Source organism: Phodopus roborovskii, unplaced genomic scaffold, assembly GCF_943737965.1.
Source record: "Phodopus roborovskii unplaced genomic scaffold, PHOROB, whole genome shotgun sequence".
In the NCBI taxonomy this organism is placed as follows: Eukaryota; Metazoa; Chordata; class Mammalia; order Rodentia; family Cricetidae; genus Phodopus; species Phodopus roborovskii.
The window spans coordinates 27,656,293-27,674,013 of NW_026126469.1; the positions used below are offsets into that span (position 1 = coordinate 27,656,293).

Below are 17,721 nucleotides of genomic sequence, written 5' to 3' on the forward strand. Positions count from 1 at the left end.
GAAAGCTCAGGGAAGTGTATTACTGAGCATACTGCAAGGCTATAAATTGAATTGAGCTTTTCCACTCAGCAGACCTTCATAACAAAGTACATCACAGATACCCTCAGGTTTGTATGCTGGGAAAACAGAGTGCTTTCTCTTGGGTGTAGACTGCTACATGTTTTGGTGCTAATAGCAATATGGCAGGGTTAAGTTCAGCTTTGTAATAAAATCTTGTGACTGTTTTTCATAGATATCATGGAAACAGATACTTCTTTTCAAGATGCTCTAACAGATGATTAGGGGAAAGCTCTAGAAAACCTTGCAATAACAAAAAAGAAAGGTTTTCCTACTTCTGCCTTCCATCATTACCACATGGTATACAGTTTTCTGCAGCCCCAACCATTCTTTCTTATTTCTTCTTCTTCCCAGGTCCAGTCTTTGTCTGGGGAATACAGCATGTGACTATTAGTGTAGCAAGGAGACAGTTCTTGAGAAATCCAGCGCCCTCACACAGTGCTCCCAAGCTCCTCTCCTGGGGATGGCATTATTTGATCAGCAGCAGGCAGGGCTGGCCCAGGGAAATAAGAGCTTGGCATGGAATCTTAGTGCCCTCCTGCTGGAAGGGCCCTCAAGAGAGTTGCTTCATGCCCACCCTCCTTCAACTGACTGGACAGTAGAAAGATGTGTAGGAAAATAAATTCCTGGCTGAATGAATAGAGGATTAAGTGAATGAGAGATGAGTTCACTGCTCCAGAAGTCTCTGCCATCCCACTTGAATAGAAACGCTAACTTTGAAGCTACTCTGTTCTCTGTGGCACAATTTTTACATACTCAGCTTTGGAATATGGTTGCCATCTGCTGCCAGCACATAAGACTAAGGAAGTATTGGGGTGGGTAGGAGGAGGCAGGGAGGAAAGAAAATAGACACTTAAATAAGCTAATGATCTCTTTTGTGTTGGAGTCCAGGTTTCAGAACATCAGTCCCGTACTTTAAGAACAAAACATCAGTGTGTCTTAGGCCACACCAGGCGCCAGCACATCAGATAAGGCCTGTGCTGTGTAGTGTTAAGCCACAGAGCCTCAAGAAGTTCTAAAAGTGAAATTAGAGGAGCAAACCAAGAAAGCCAAAATGGGAAAGTGCTAGGGGTAAAATACGATCAGAAGGACTCTGCAGATATGTGTCTGCAGGGTTACAGTAGTTCAAAACTGACTCTACTAATTAAAGCCTTGGAAAAGAGTCTAAATCCCAAGAACTTAAAGATCTTTAGACTAAAGGAGGGAACCTCTCCACACACTGCAAAGGCATTGTGAAGCTTTTGTACAGTCACAGGGTGAGAGTGACCTAGCCATTGTGCATTGTTGTGCACTTAACCATTGATTAAGAGCCATAGATTGCAGTACTGGCAGCAGGAGTGGGTGGTCCTTTACAAACAAAAAGGCCTAGTAAGCAGAGCCAGTAACGCCAAGAACATCTCTGAAAAGCAGTGAATAGCTCACAGAGCTTCCTCTTTCCCTGATATTATCTGTATAAATTACTGGTTATGGCACAGAGTCATGTTGATAATTTATATACCAAAATGACATGCCAGAGAATAATAATTAAGCTGAGATGTACACTAGTGAAAAAATTATCCCCATGAAGTTTACTTTTGAGAAAGATTAGCTAATTAGCCAAGTATGACATTTAAAAGCATGTCCCCTTCTACCCTTAATAGTGGCTCTGTCTCCACTTTGAGGATTCAGCAGGATAGAGAGACAGAAATATTTTCTGCCGTGAAAAGGAAAGGATTCCTTCAGAAATATAAGTGAAATAGAGAGACAGTGACAGTTGTGGAAAAGCAGAAAATCTGATCACCACGCACGGAAAGTGGTTGCAAGAGTGAGTGTTGACCTCAGCGCCCTGGAATGACAAAGCCAGGAAATATTTGTTGGCTGTACAAGCTTTGGCCTTGATTCCTATCTGCCATCAGAGACAAGTCATACACAGCTGTGGTGCAACCACAAAACAATATTAATGTCCTCAGCCCATCTTATGGACAGTTTCTCATCCCAGGAACCTAGGGCACCTCCATACTCTATTTGGCTTGTCCCAAGACATCACCGTGAAGCATCTTCATTTATAGACGAAATAACTAGCTCTCTGTCTTTAAATGTGAAATGATTAATAGTCATGATACTGACCCAGCACATTGTGCTATTTTTCACATTATTTGGGTTTCTCAGACAAAGGACATATTTTATCTTTCTCATTATTATTTTTAATTAGTTTTCAGAAAAGTCAAGATAAAAACAGAATCTAACAAATATCCCATAGAGATATTTTGTGTTCTCTTTTCTCTCAAGAATAAATTAAGACCTTCTCTGCTTCTCTGTGCTGGATCTCTGTAAATAGTCGCAGCCCCATGCCAGTTTTCAGATGAATAAGGGCTCATTCTAATGGCCAGATCACAGTCTCCCTGTGAAGAGACAGCCTTTTAAATTCCTGTCTGGACACTGAATAACTTGTTTTTGGTTAAAAACTTTAGCAGTTCGAAATGAAAACTTTTTAAACATTAATAATATACAACCTGGTTGTGAGTTTAGCAATAAATTTAGACCCAGTATGTGAAAGCCAAAGAGAAAACTGGTGGCCTTTATTCTCCCTGGTGACCTGCACTAAACGTTGCATATTTACTTTGTAAATGAGGACACCCAGTGGCCAGCAAGAGAAAATATTCTAAACAACCCCTTTTGACACTGTTAACATAAATATAAAGACCAGTTGTCAACACTCCTTGATAAATGGCTCCTAGCGTCTACTACTAAGGGCACCAGCTTCCCTGGGTCAGGCAAGTGTTGAGCCTGATAGTCTTCTAACCTCATTTCCCACATTGCTTTTCACTCCACTTCCCATTTCATGTAAGTGTGACTCATCTTTGGGGTCCACTGACTCTTCAGTGGCAGAAAACCTAGTGAACTGTGTCTTAGGACAAATGGAGTTAGGAAGATGAGAATAGCTTGGCATATATCAGAAATACTAAATAAATTAGTATAGTTTAAAGTAGTGAATTAAATACATAAACCAGTTGCTTTAAACCTTAAGTTCATATTGATCATAAAACCATGTTATTAACTAATAAGAGAGGGTAAGAAAATTAAGAATGAAAACCCAAGAGGAAGAGCAGACATGGACCATCAGGGACTAGAAGGATCTCCTTGAACAATTAGTAGGCATACCTTGGAGAAAATGGACCTTGGGAGTCCCACTTCCTGTCAGCAATGTCTGTACCTTGTTATAGAGAACTGTCCAAACAGGTACTCGGAGAAGACACAGCACTTCCGAGGGAATGTGTGGGACAGTGTCAGGGATTCAGGTAACCACATTTGTAGTTGTGGTTGTGGTTACAGTTGTAATTGCAGTAGGTGAAGTACAGTTGTCTTATATCAGAAAGATAGACATAAATGAAAAGGGAGAAGGCAATGATCTACTGTTTTTATAAATTATGCGATACATATGTAAAGTACAGATTTATTCCTCAACATTCAAGTATGTGAACCATTTCCTTGTTTTTCTCAAGAAAACTACCTGTTTGGAAAAAACCAAGTTATACAGAATCTAATGAAGTCTCAAGGCTCCAACCCCCCCCCCCCTCAAGATTTGTATAAGACGTGGGGAATCTAGGGAAGGGTCAGATCCTTAGTCCATAGTGGACTGTGAAGTTGACATTGCTTGATTGTCTTCAAGGATGCAGTTGAGTATTATCCTTTTAACATCAAGAAGTACTTCACTACTGTGATTATAGAGGACATCAACATTGAGACCAAGTCCCAGGAGACCACTATTTCTCTCAAAGCAATTAATACCTTTTTATGTCTAGTCTCCATAAATGTGATAAGCAATACCACACAAAGGATTGTGTACAAGCTGACATCCTTTCTTTTCTTTTTTTCTTTCTTTCTTTTCTTTCTTTTTTTTTTTTTTTTTTTTCTTTTTTTTTTTTTTTTTGTGGCTGTTGATGAGCAAGGGTCTGACCACATAGCTTGAACTGACTAGTCTCCCACTTCAGCCTCCTGAGTGCTGTGATCACAGACATGAGCCTCTATGCTTGGATGACTTTAATATTTTAAAGAAAGTTGATGGTTTTTCTTCCAAGTAATATTATCTCAATCTAATTTCAAAGCACCAAACTCCCCGTTCACCTCCCAGAAAGAGCCCAAGTTAATTCCTTTGAGAAGACCAAATTGGAAAAAGAAAACCCTTCCTTCTGTGGCTGAATAAACTCTGAAATCACAACTCCCTGGGAAGGGGGAGCCCATATCCATATACAAACACCTACAGGAGGAGAAAGGAGAGGACTCTCATAAAAGTTTTCTGATTTTTATGACAACAAACCAGAAATTAGTAATTCCACTTATATCTCCCAGCCAGTGGGAAGCAGGAAAAAAAGTCGGTATAAACTCTAGTAATTTTATGAAACATCCCAAAGAAAGGAGAACTTTAAATAGGTTTCATAAAAGATATATAAGATTTGGTAAGTGGAGAAAGACTAGTAACTTCAGAACGTGGAACAGTGGAGCAGAAGAGAGTGAGTAATGAATGCAGGTTGGAGAACATAACTTATTGATACTTAGTTAGCCTAGCATGCTCTAGACTCCATCACCACAAGCTACCCCCCCCCAGGTGAATGATAAATATATGTGGGAACTGGCAAAATGACCAGCCTCTTGAATCAATACAAAGATTCTGTTTGGGGAAATACTTGAGAATCCAATCCAACCAAATCGACAAAGTGAGACAAGATTGTAAGAACATAGCTATAAAGATTCATAGAGCTAAAAAAAAAAAAAAAAAAAAAAAAAGATTCATAGAGCTCAATCCTTTCACTCTCATCTCTAAATGGGTATTGTAAATACTATAGAATAGGGTATGCAGATACAGTAACTTTAAAGCAAAGTGCTCCTGGAAGCATATTGTTAAGTGTGCTTTCTGCTCTACTTGCTTCCCAAGCTTTCTAAGGCTTTTGAGCTCTGTCAAAACTTGATTGGCATCATCTTCATCTCAGCACAAGAAAGGAATGTACATGTTCTTTTTAACTTTATATTTACATTTGAAGATAATTTTTCCTCATTGGTATGTATTTGTTAGATTATTTTACTGAATAATATGGGCATTTAAACACAAGTATATAGTGTACATGAAGCTGATTCTATAATGGGTCATCACAAATGGGCATCTGACTTTCAGCTACTTACTGTCTTAAGGTGAGCTTAATCGGTAAGGTGACTGAGCTGCCAGTTAACCCTTCATCTAGCAAAGCATTGGAGTGGAAGGTCTGCACTGCCCATAATAGAATGCATAGCAATTCCAGTTCACAGCTCCCACACAGAAAGATTCTGCCTCTTGCTGCCAACAGTGATGCTCTTAATTCTCATTGTCACATTGGAGGTGGTGATGTGTTTTGAAAACACACCAGAGCACATCTGAGCATGAATCTGAAGTTCTACTTCAAAACATTTAGAACAAAACTGCAACCAAGTTTGGAAGAAAGTTCAGTGTCTTGGAAGCTGTGTGGTAATTTCAATAAGAAAACTTATTTATCTGACACTAGGGGATCTTATTTCCCACTCACTGAAATCTAGATTAAAGGATTTGCTAACTCACAAATTAACTTTTGTAAGTCTTACCAGTTGACATTTTCTGAAGAAATGGTATTCTAGAGAGTTAGGCTGTCTCGTTACAATTACTGAAGTGAGGATTTTAGTTTTCCTGTAAAAGTAAGTGTATTTTGATATGGAGATGAGAAGGAAATCAGACAAGTAAGTAGGTGCTAGCTTTTATATAAACAGGTTTCAAGTCTTGAACATCTTTCCCAGAAAAATAAAAGCCTTAACTTCTCAGCTATCTGTGACTCTATAGGTCCCTCTTTAAGGCCTATCCAAATCCAAGCTCAGACTGGAGAACTGAATATAAGTACATTCTTCTGTTGTGATTTGTAACGAACCCATGGATATAGCATCTGTGTATTTTTGTTCTCCAGATTTAGGGAACAATGGAAAGGGTTACAATAGGGCAGCAGCTAAATTTGCAATGAAAGAGCTTTAGGGAAAAAAATGGAGTTTCTAAAAGGTGCTTCAGAGGTTTACAATGTAAGAGGATTTGAAGGCATCAACCTCAGATTTCATTGACTTTCTCCCTAGTCCCAGCAGGGGCTCCCTCCTTAAGAAGCCATTTCATTTCAAGTCTGGACAAGGGCATAGGTGTTTTTCAGAATGTCTGGAATTCTGTGTCTATGCTTTTGTTCTGAGTTAAGCTTCAGCTTTCACAAACACATGCTAAGACAGTTAGTATCCATGCTTTACTCCACTGGGATCAACAGCTCAAAGCATAGATACCTTTTTTTCCTGGTGTAATGGCTAATTCTAAGTTACCTCGACTGAGTGAGGGATAGCCTAGAAACCCAGAGAGAATTGTTTTAGGTATGGTGACATGTGTATTTCCAGAGTGTGAGTTTGAGTGGAATTCTCCCTCAGTGAGAGGGGTCCCATCAAATTGCTTGGGGAGCAGAGAGAACAAATACAGAAAGCAGCAGATTGTCATCCCCACCTGAAAGTTAGGCAGAGAGGGCATCTACAGCTTTGGACATCGGAACTGTAGGCTTAACTAGCATTTGGATTCCAGGGCTGGCTTATACCAACAGTACACACACAATTGAATGTGTACAAGTTGTTACAGATTTTGTTGGGGACCAGTATATATACATTTCAGTTTGTATACAATTTTTGCCATATATATATATATATATATATATATATATATGAAAGATCTAAAATTCCTACATTGTGATTATTTATTGGTTTGTCTTCCAGTGACTTTTCATCCTCAAATGTAGAGGCAAATTTTCTGTAAGAAGATAGGAAGTACCAACATCCTCACATGCTAATTTACCATCACAGAAGTCACACCAGGTCTCAGGTTTATACCACATGCCCTGCACACAAAAATTGTCTTTCACAGCACATTAACAACATTACCAAGAAAAGAGATGCCCATTACCAAGGTTGCTGCCCAGTGCACACATGGTGACAGGATAATAGTCTATTCCAGACATGTTAAACATACAACTGTGACTTCAAATTTCCATTTTGTATGCTTTGTGTTGTAGGATATAAGATTAACATCTTACCCATGAGGTGTTAACTGATAGCCAAGACAGTCACAGGCTCCCCTAATTAAATGTCCCACAATTTTCTAATTGTATCAAAAGTAAACAACAACCAGAGAAATGATTTTTCTGCTGCTGCTGCCGCCGCCGCCACAGCTTCCTCCTCATCTTCATGTTGACCCTCTACCAGCAGCACTCCTTCCCACTCTGAGTAGGTGAATGAATACAGTCTACCATTCCAGTACCCCTGAGCCTTTGACATTATTCCTTGGCACTCCAGATTGCTCATATCGACCCTCTTTTGAGCCATGTTACAACTAAATGAAAGCATTAATGTTCTTCTTAATGCTCTAAGCTGCAAAGTGAGATGTGGTAACACCATAACCTACCTTGATTTCTTTTGCCTATTTAGAAATGGATAAAATGGCTTCCCTCCTTCCTACAGATATTCTTAGGGCCATCAAAAACTTAAGTTTACAGTTAGACATAAAGCATTCTTTAGTGCCTGAGAGATGGTTCCGCAGCTACTGGTGCCTGTGTACAGACAGACCTCACAGCCTGAGCTTTGTCCTCTGTCCCACAAGGTAGCAGGAAAAAACCCACTCCAAGAGTTGTCCTCTGGATTCCACATGTGTTTCTGAGCACAGGTGCCCACACACAGAAACACACCCCACACCCACGGCTAGACCATAGACAGATGAAAAGACTTTTAAATATGTCTGGGTTATACAAGAAGGGAGTCAAGGAGCAATGAAGCATGTGTGTAGATGGCATCTATGTTCCACTGCAGACTGGACTCACCGCATTTTTAGCTTCTCTGTTTTCTGCAGATAGATGTTGAGTGTCTTGGTTAGCACTTGGGCCATTTTTCTCTTTGTTTCTCTTTTCTCTTGTGTTTGCACTCTTTTAAATCTGAAGGTCTGTTCTTTCCCCTTTCCCTTTTAGCTTCCTTTCTGTTCTTGCAGAAATAGACTCAGCTGACAGCCATGATAGTCTCATCTGTGTCTCTTCCTTCATGGAACCCAGCTGGGCTATCCTTCATGGACGTTTGAGCTGCTGGAATGTTTGTGTGCTGAGAAACCTGAAGGCAGTGGCTCAATGAGATCTTTCGCAAAGTCATGCTGCCTGCCAGCTGCTGATAGAGTTGAGCAGCATGGGCCCATTAGACAGAGATGGTACATTTCATGTTGCAGCTTAGAGAGGTAAGAAAAGCACCATCTGTTTGGTTTGTTGGCCACAACATGCACCAAGAGAGCATCAACATTCCTGAAGTGGAGATGCACAATGAAAAACTTCGGAAGCTTAGGGAGATTGGGATGATAGCATGCATTTGCCTACTTCTTCCATACTGGGAGAGCCAGAAGGTAGACTGGCTTCAAAAGAGTAATCAGTAAGGGGCAACCCGGGGTCTTTGAGGACCTCTGTGATGGTGCTTTTCTGTAGGCCTGCCCTTAGAGTGGGAATCCCTGTCACTCAAGTGGAAAACATGGATGCAATGAGAAGAACTGTATTTGGGAAGACAAAGACCAAGCAGCAGCATTCAACTACCAGATGCAAGGTGGATAATTACAGTACTCGGCAAACAGAGCAGCAAGCAGCATAGTGTAAAATATGTAAATCTATGGCCTTGGCTACCTAATCCCAGCATTTGGAGGAGGACACTAAGAAGCCTATCAACCCCTTCCTTGATCTGTATAAGCAGAAAAGTTTAAAGAAAGTGAAGAAAACCCGAACCCAAGTCCTACAAACAGAATCACAGCTCCTAATCAATTCCCAGAACTGAGCTAAATGAATGCAAGGCAGAGCCATCACTTGGGAAAATACACTACACACTACCTTTACCAGGGTAGCTGTGCAGTGGGGAAGAAATAATCATACTTTATGGGAATCAGTCGCAATGTGCTCTGTGACACTGATTCCAGGAGACTGAAATGTCTCTTTAGATGCCCACTCAGAATATGGGTTTACAAAGATTAGGTGATTAGTGGGGTTTGGGCTGCAGTCTGACCCATAATGTATTCTCAGATCGGTCCTATTTGTCTTCCTCTAGTTCTGGAATGCATAATTATAACAGGAATACTTAGCGCCTGGCCAAATGGAAGGGTCAGAAATGCCTTTTCCTAGGAAAATAGTAAATAAAGTTATTATGTCCCCAGAGGGCTTATAAAGATTAAAGACACCATCAAGGACGAAGATGCCAGTGTGGTGATTCTCACTTCATCGCCACTCAACTTTTTTATTTGGCCTGTGCAAAAGACAGATGGATTCTGGAGAATGTTAATAGATTATTGAAAGTTTAGCCAAGTGATGACTTCAGTTGACTAATTTACAAGATGTAGTTTCATTGTTTGAACTAATCAACACATGCTTGACAAACAGCTATTGATCTGGCAAGTGACCTTTTTCCATACATGTCCATAAGAGCCACCAGAAGCATTTTGTTTGTGCTGGCAAGGCCAGCAATGTGTCTGCACTACAGTTCCCATGTCAGGAGCGTGTTAGCTTCCAAGCACAACATCACCGTTTAATTTCCAAGGCTCTTGATCACAACTCCTTTCAACGCTACAATGCTACTGCTTTACATTGACGGCATTATGCTGATTGGACCTAGGGAATATAAAGTACCAAAATACTGTGGACATGTTACTAAATAATTGCCAAAGGGTAGAAAGCAAAATTCAGGGCCTTCTACCTCAGAGAAATTTCTAGGGGTTTTAGAGTATGGTGCATGTTTCCCTTCTAGGGTAAACAGTGAACTGCTACAACTGGTATTTCCTACAGCCAAAAAGAAAAAGGAAAACAGCATAGTGCCTGTGTAGGTTTTGCCTGGTAAGCATGTCCTAAAAGCACAAGTAAGTTCCACGAGGGAGTAACTCCCCATGGTTCCTCCTCCTGCTACGCCTCATTTTGTCTCCTCCCAGCCCAAGTCTCTGATTCATAGAGAATACAGCATGATCAGATGGTACAGGAAGAGAAGATTAGGGCCTGATCTATAGACAGTTGTGTACAATGTACGAGAAATAGAAAAGCAAGGAGCCGCTCCTTCTGAGGGATCCTGAAGAGCAATACTGAGAGGAAAGCTCAATGGACAGGCCTCGGGCAGTGCTCCTGCTTGTGCATTTTGCTTGCAAGAAGAAATAGGTATTCAGCAATTTACTAGTGTTAGTCGCTTTTCTTTGCTGTGGCAGAATACCTGAGAGTAGCAACTTAGAAGTTTTTGGTCTGTGGTTGCCTTACTCTGTTGTTTGTCTGGTGAGCATGGCCACCAGAGCACGACAAAGCTGAGCTGCTCCCTCATGGTGGTAGATCTGAGAAAGAAAGGAAGGTACCTCAGTCCAAGTATACCCATCAAGATTGTGCTCCAGTGACAACCTCCTCCTCCAGCTGACCCCACATCCTAACTTCTTCAACAACAAAAGATATCTAGTGTTAAGGTTAGTTTAATTGTCAAGTTGACAGTATAGAATCACCAAGGAAAGTCGTAATAAGGGACTACCTAGATTAGGTTGACTTGGGGACACATCTGTAGAAGTGTTACTTTGATTAGTGGGTAGAGCCATCCACTGTGGGTGGCATTATTCCCTGTGCTGGGAACTGAACTGTATAGGAATGGAGAGAGTGAGCAAAAGCATGTATGCATGCATTACTTCTTTACTCTCTGTTTCTTGACTGTGGATGCAATGTAACCAGTTGTCTTGGGCCCCTGCCACTGTACCTTTCCCACAGTGATGAGTTGTAACGACCAGTAACCTCCAATAGATTTTTCCCCCTAAGTTGCTTTCAATAGGGTATTTATGACAGCAGCAGGAAAGGAGACTAGAACAGCTAGAAACCCCCAAAAGCTAGCTCGCTCTCTCTCTCTCTCTGTCTCTCTCTGTCTCCCTCTCTCTCTCTCTCTCTCTCTCTCTCTCTGTGTGTGTGTGTGTGTGTGTGTGTGTGTGTGTGTGTGTGTGTGTGTGCAAAAGTATTACCAAGTTACTGGGGTAAGCATGTACTATTGAAAGACTCCCTCTCTATGAGGGTAGAGATCATCTAATTAAGTACATATCTAAAGAAAATAAACACAGAAAGATATTGTCATTGATATCCCTACTGACAGCTGGGACTTCAAAACATATGGCTTGCTGACATTGGGTTCCTGGACATGTACAAGCTACCCTCTCTCTGAGTCCCTGGACACTCACTCAGCCTAAACCTGGGAGTCACACCTTAGCTTTCCCTGGTTTTCGGGTTTTCAGACTTGGACTGAGCCATGCCACCAGGATCCCAGTGTCCCCAGCCTGAGATGACCTGCCACAAGACTTCCCAGCTTTCAATTACATGAGCCAATATTAATATTAATATCCTACTGATTCTGTTTCTCTGGAGAACCCTGACAAGCCCACAGAGGATGTGGTGATACTAAAACTGAGTGTTTAGTTTGTTTGGAATTGCTTCCATAAGTTGCTGATTAAGTACTTGTAGACTGATTTTTTATTAGACTTTGCTGTGACCTAAAAGGGTTTAGGTTGACTTCTTAAAAAAATCAATAATTATTAAGACATGTTTTTATCTAACTGCAAACAAGAAATCAAAGTCAAGATAAAATAAATTATTAATAGTCTGGATGAATTTTTATATAGGACAGCACATGCTGAAGTCTACTCAATTTCTATAATGTGGCCTACATCTTGACTTCAAGCTCCGAGAGAGGAACGTGATCAGTTTTTATACCCACAGATCCCAGAAAGATCAAAGCAGAATGCGGTTGCTCAAACCTGGGAATCCAGGCTAACTGGTTAATATGTTTCAAATGCATTTGGTTGAATATCTTCTTTGTTTTAGATTTCAGCCCATGCACAATTACACTGGGGTATTCTCAGTAAGTGTTTCACTAATGAACTAGTAGAAAATCCAAGTAACCCCCACAGTAGCTTTAACCATAAGTCAGTTATATTTATTTACAATTTTAGCATGTAGCCAGCAAAGCTTCATTCTCTCTTGGGCTCACAGAGGACTTGGATTGAAGTAGGCAAGCCAGAGACCTGGGCTAAGTGAAAGGGTCTATGAGAAACCAACAGGAAAGCTTCCTGGGATTATTTCTTCCTTTAGACCTAAAAACTCCAACAGTGATGTAAATCTAGCTTCAGCCTTCACACAAACTACAAAGGAAGTTAGAAAGGAAATATCGTCTCTAGTTGGGGGTTGGCCTTAGTGCTGTAGAACAAGTGTTTTCCTGGCTCTCAGCTTTGCTTCCCTGTTGCCCAAACTTAACCAGAACTGAGATGAAGGAATGGAAGAGAGGAGAGGGGAGAAGAGAAGAAAAAGAGAGGGGAGAGGAGAAGAGGAGAAAAGAAAGGGAAGAGGGGAGGAGAGTGGAGAGAGGGAGGGGATAGAAGCGAAGGGCACAGAGAAGAGGGAAAAGAAAACCAAGGGGAAGAAGGGAAGGGCAGAAAGGAAAGAAGGGTTATTACAGAACTTTCAACTGACACTTATGTCACTTCATTTGGTTGAGTGAATTTGAAATGTATATTGGTTTGCTTTACTCATTTTAACATTCAAAGTTACATTTAGTATTCAAAGGTATCTCATCCCCTAATTCTGCCATAGATTTGTATTAACTGTCCAAAGAAATGTACTCCGCTAAAAACCAAAATCAAATCAAACCCTGGGAAACAATTGCCTTCAACAGTTGGAAACAGCACAGCCATCTTCACCTGCTAGCTTTCCACCAGCATTACTACTTATTTCTTTCCGGGGACTCTTACATTGCTATTGTTGACTACTCCTTTCTAAAAAGCAACTTTGAGTGGATTGTTTACCTTCTTGTATAAAATGTTACCAACTCTGGGCGGGGACATCAGTCAGTGGATAAAGCATTTGCCACACAAATGTGAGGACCTCGGAGCAAATCCCCAAACCCAGGTGGCGCCTTGTGCGTCACACAGGCCTCTAAGAACAAGGCCTGTGGGGGACAAGACTGAAATGAGCACACACTTTGAGGCTGGGCTCTGGAGGCCTGGCCACCTCTGCCAGAGCCTAGTTCATGTGCTGGGCAACTGATGCTCTATGAGCCCTACTTTGATTGAGACCTGTTGACGGGACCAGAGTTCACACTGGTTTTAATTTGAGAACTGGTATTTCCTCTTTTTTACAGCCTCGCCTCCCCTCCCCCCACCTTCCCAGCCCCCTCCTCTGCACCTTACCCTTGCTCTCCTCTCTTTTATATATCCTTTTGCTCTCCTGCCTGAGAAAGGACTGGATTTCACACCTAATTAAAAAAGATTGTATTGCCTGCTGTTCCCTTTCTTGTTCGTTTCTCTTATTCGCAGGCGGCTTTTTATTCTCATGCTAAGTCCTATCCCTGGACCCCTGCAGCTTATGGGACAGGCAGGGGCAAAGTTCCTATAAAACTGAGCACCAAGCCCTCCACTACCCATTCTGCAGGCAGATTTCCACTTGGGGACTCGGCCCCTGCTTCAGGCCCTTCCATTTGTGTTCTCACAGAACAGTCATTTAGAATAATTGCATCCTCGCTGTCCTTAGGACAGTCCCTTCAATGTTTCCAGTGAGTGTCATCACAGGCTGACTCTTTTGTTCTGGTAGGAAGCTAGGTGGGTAGGTTATTCTTTTAAAATAATATGTAGAGGTCTGTTTTTAATAAGTTTTCCCTTTGCCATCAGTGTTATTGTGCTCCACTGTGGGTCTTCTCAAGGTGATGTGGCACTTTCAAATACACAAAAATCTATGTAAAGTTGTGCAGTTTGATTTTTTTGTTATTGTTGTTTGTTTTTTGTTTTCTGTTTTTTGTTTTTTAAGATTTGGGGTTTCCAGGAGAAGGGAGGTTAGTCAGTTTGAGGGTGTTTGAAGGGTTCTTTTGGTGGACTTTTTTTTCTTGGTTATTTTGAATAGCCCAAATGCCTATTCAGTGCCAGTCTAGGAAAGAATGGAGTTAGCATTTTCACACCATCCCTTCCTATACAGGTCTTGAATACCACCTCATCAAGATTTGTTTTCAATGAGGGAACAAATCTACAGTAGGCTATTTCAAATTTATTCCATTGGAATCTATACATTAATGCCCATTGGATGAAAAGGACATGTTCACAAAAGCCTGGACTTTGCCTTACTGTGGCAGAAACTTTCCCACTGTATTCGTGTTAAAAAATAAAAGCAAGCCTGGGAAAGGAATTGCCTGGGCAGGCATTGTGTGCTGGAGAAATGGGGCGTGCTTGAATGGAGAGGCATTACCATTACATCTGTACCACTATCAGTTAAAGAGAAGTCAGCCTTTCATGGCAGCTCACTACAGTGGGGGGCCAAGTGTACTCAGGGACATGTTTAGAGTCTTGTCCATAGAAATCCAGAGGGCTGAAAGTCAGCTTGCATCTGTGTAAAGCTTTACCTTTGACTCTGCGTTTTTTAGTGAAGTTGATGAAACACTAATATAATACTAATATAGACTATATAGCAAATAACCTGATTGTTTAGATTTGCTAAATCTTCACTCCAGTTTGTTCTAACAGAGTTTTCTCATAAAGTGGTGTGTGTGTGTGTGCATGTGTGAGAGAGAGAGAGAGAGAGATGAAATATGTAAAATAAAATAGATTTTAAAAACTTTCTCCCCTATCTCTTAAGAAATGTTTACCATAGTTTTTACTTATGCTCTTTCTCTCTTAAAAAACGAGAATGAGGATAGTTCCAGATCCTTGGCAATTCACGTGTCATTTCTCAAGGCACCAAGAAGTATGGGTTCTAATCCCAATTCTGCCACTTGTTTGCTTCATGAATAGAACTTTAACTAAACCAGGTAGAAACTTTAGAACCATAACTTCATCTTGCATCAAACAGAAATAACCACAGTGTCCTGAAGATGTACAGGGTTACTGCACAAACAAATGAGGTCTTACAAAGCAGAGAATTTTGTACTGTGTAAAATGCTGTAGGGGCACTAACCAGTGTAACCATTGGGAAGGGGTTGCTCCTGAACCCACTGAAGGAAGCAGCTGTATCATCTGACCTCTGCAGTGCAGTGCTTGTGACTAGTACTGTGGTCACATAGGCATTGGCGATGTCTCTACCTGTGTAGAAAGAGACATTTGCTAGTAAGCCCACCTTGCCCAGAAATGGTGTTCCTCCTGCTGTGGACAGCCAATATGCTGTGCAGCTACTCTTTTGCTTAAAGCAAAGAGAGGCTTCAGTGACAGTGAAATCCCATGGAGAGAGTAATACATTTTAGTTCCAGGACAAATTGTTTTAGTTCTCATAAATAAATAGATACATGGTGTACATTCTCACATGCATGTGGAGGATTTGTTTGTTTTTGAGACATGATTTCTCTGTGTAGCTCTGGCTATCCTTGAACTCACTTTGTAAAACAGGCTGGCCTCTGCTGGGATTAAAGACATGTACTTCCAGCACCTAGCTGCATGTGGATGTGTTTAAGTTAGATAGGTGACTGCAGCTACAGTCAAGTCTCTTGGCCTAGAGGCATGAAGGCTGGAGGAAGTCTTTAAATTTTAACTTGAGAGCTGATAGTTGCCACAGGGACAAAGCACGTGATGAAGTGAAACTGTCAGGACTGAAATCCAGAGCCACAACACCTGGGTTCATACAACAGTTCTACCTCTAGTTACCAGTGCAGCCTTGAACACATTATGTAATTTCTGTGGTCATAATTTCTCAATTTATAAATGGGAATAGTAAGTGGAGCAATACTGCATAGAGTTTGGACAGTGCTTAATAGACCATGAGGCTTGAAGAAAGTTTGTCCTTCTATATACACGTGGGGGAATTCATCCAGGAGTTGGAATATGATCAGTTACTATTCATGGACATTCATTCCTGAATTACTGGGATCTTCATCTTGGTATATTGGTTATTGGGGAGTTGCCATAATCATTCAGTCGTGCAAAAAGAATCTGTTTTATTAAGTAAAAAAGTTGGAGAGTGTAACCTAATACAGGATTTCAGAGGCATAATAAACCTGATGGAAGTTGAAAGAGGTTCACTTTCCAATGTAATGTAAATGTAATGTAAATAGCATCACTGAATTGATACTGGGGCGTGAGTGCACTTAGGATCCTTAGACCGTATGGGAGTGATCCAGTAGAACAAAGTCAAGTCCCTATAGCATAAGAGAAAACCTGAGGAGGCAGACGTGCCTGCTATGCACAGGCCAGTTTCTCTGGGGTTGCTTACAACAGAACATAAGATCTTAGTTACACAGGGTGGTAGTGACACACGTCTTTAATCCCAGCACTCTGGAGGCAGAGACAGGAGGATCTCTGTGAGTTCGAGACCAGCCTGGTCTACCAGAGCTAGTTCCAGGACAGCAGGACAGCCTCCAAAGTCTCAGAGAAACCCTGTCTAAAAAAAAAAAAAAAAAAAAAAAAAGGTCTAAGTTACAATCCATGTGAGGCATCTCTCAACCTGATAGCTCAGTTATGTCTTTATATCTCTTCTCATCATTGTGACCAAATGTGTGACAGAAAAAAAGTTGAGGGAGTGCCCTCATTTGATTTCTGTTCCCATGATAAATAACACGGCTCAAACTAACTTGGGGAGGAAAGGGTGTATGGGATTTTACAGGTTAGAGTTCATTGACAAGGAAAGCTAAGGCAGGAATCAAGAAGTGAAACTCTGATCTGAATATATTGTATCTAAAAAGTCTTTTTCAATTAAAAAGGGAAGGGAGGGAGGAGTGAGCCTATAGGGAGGAAGAGCAGAACCAGCAGGAACACTGTGGTTCTTCAAATAAGAATGAGCCCCATTGGCTCACATATTTGAACGCTTAGTCATCAGGGAGTGGACTCCTTGATAATGATTAGGAGTAGGTATGGCCTTGTTGGAGGAAGTGTCTCACTGGAGGAGGGCTTTGAGGTCTCAAAAGGCCAAGCCCGGCTCAGTATCTTTCTCTTAACTGCCTGTGGATCTAGAGGTGCAAGACTGAGCTAGTTCTCCAGCTCTGTGTGTGTGCCACCAAGGTTCCCGCCACGATGATAATGGACTAAGCCTCTGGAACTGTAAGCAAACCCCAATTAAATGCTTTACTTTATGAGTTGCCTTGATCACCGTGTCTCTTCACAGCCAATAGAACACTAAGACAAACTTGCCTCCCAGCTCCTAGTCAACCTAGTTTTTTATATTACCCAAGACCACCTGCCCAGGGCTGGCTAGGCTCTCTATCAGTTAGCAACAAGAAAATGTCCCCTATAACAAACAACAGGTTAATCTGATGGAGGCAATTTCCTCAATTGGGATTCCCTATTCCCTGGTGTCTCTGCCTTATGTCGAGTTAACAATAACTAACTAGCACTGGGATGAAAGATTTATCTTGGCTCATGGTTTTAGCAGGTTCAACCCATGCTTGCTTGGCGCCTTGGTAATAATGGACACATCACAGGTGAGGTTCTTCACTTCATTGAATACAGGAAGCAGAGAATTCAAGAAGCCACAGCAAGATCCAGCCTCAAAGGGCCCCAGTGATTACTTCCTCTAGCCAGGCCAGACCTCCTACCTTTAACCACCTCCCCAAATAGGGTCTTATCCTTAATCTGTTGAGGGCTTAATCAGATCATTAAGCCAGACCTCTCATAATCTACTCATCAATAATAAT

At 41.3% G+C, this 17,721-nt stretch overlaps 1 protein-coding gene across 12 annotated transcripts in view; it reads left to right on the plus strand.

The window, feature by feature from the left end:
• Nucleotides 1-17,721, plus strand: part of Zbtb20 (zinc finger and BTB domain containing 20) — a 262,491-nt gene that overhangs the window by 229,399 nt on the left and 15,371 nt on the right. The window contains exon 1 of one of the 12 annotated variants that reach the window (XM_051191508.1): nucleotides 17,080-17,128. The exons of the other annotated variants lie outside the window; for them this stretch is intronic. The gene's annotated coding sequence lies outside the window, so the exon portion shown is untranslated. Of the gene's footprint in view, nucleotides 1-17,079; nucleotides 17,129-17,721 lie in introns of those variants that run through there. 12 annotated transcript variants of the gene reach the window in all.